Raw genomic sequence first — 864 nt, 5'->3', positions numbered from 1 at the left:
TTCACCATAACTGCATAAAGCAAGTTAAAATTGTCACTAGCTACAATTGTTGTGCAAGCTATGATTTTTGAAATGTTAACCAATCAATCATATAACTGTCAAGTTGGAAAACCCACCACCCTACTTAAACAATATAAAAGTCAAGGTAGACACCAGCTCAGTACCTTCCACAAGCATCCAGTGCATTGGAGACGTTGGAGAGGTCTGAGCATGAATAAAGACTCTTTGCTTGGCCAGTGAGTTGGACTTTTGGTGGTCTTTGGTGCTCTGTGGTGACCCTGAAGTCTGTGGATAATATTTGGGGTCTCATATGGTATTGATATAACCCACCCACCAACACTCCCTCCACACAACACCTCAGGCTGTGGAGCCAAAACTGTCTGTAAGTGTGCCTTGGTTGATGTTTGTCTGCATGTTTGACCTTTTCTGTTTTAGTAATTCTGTATGTCAATAACTTAGAAAATTAGTACTGCCTCATGGGAACCAAGTGGACAGGCTGGATCCATCAGTAGGGGACTGGATTCCCCTAGTTTCTCTGGAGAAATGACATGGGTTAGACACACCCCACGGCACTCCAGTCACCTCAGTTTTACTTTTGATATCTTAAACCAAAATGCATTAGCATTTCTGTGTTTTTCTGGCTGTTGTTTGTGCCATGCCTGACTTCTCTTCTTGTGTTTGAACATAGAATGATGGGCCAGACTCAGATAACTGACTGTTTCCCTAGACAATTTTAGAGGCTTTAAAAATAGACTAGAGACTTAGTGCTAGAAGTTAGAAAAGACAAACGACTGTTTTAAAGATCAGAGTGGCCAAGCATCCAGGTTGACTGGCCTAAGGAGGGGACCTGAGAACCACTCTCCA

The sequence above is a fragment of the Mastomys coucha genome, unplaced genomic scaffold, assembly GCF_008632895.1.
Source record: "Mastomys coucha isolate ucsf_1 unplaced genomic scaffold, UCSF_Mcou_1 pScaffold6, whole genome shotgun sequence".
NCBI classification, from domain to species: Eukaryota; Metazoa; Chordata; class Mammalia; order Rodentia; family Muridae; genus Mastomys; species Mastomys coucha.
Note: the sequence above shows the minus strand (reverse complement) of the source record.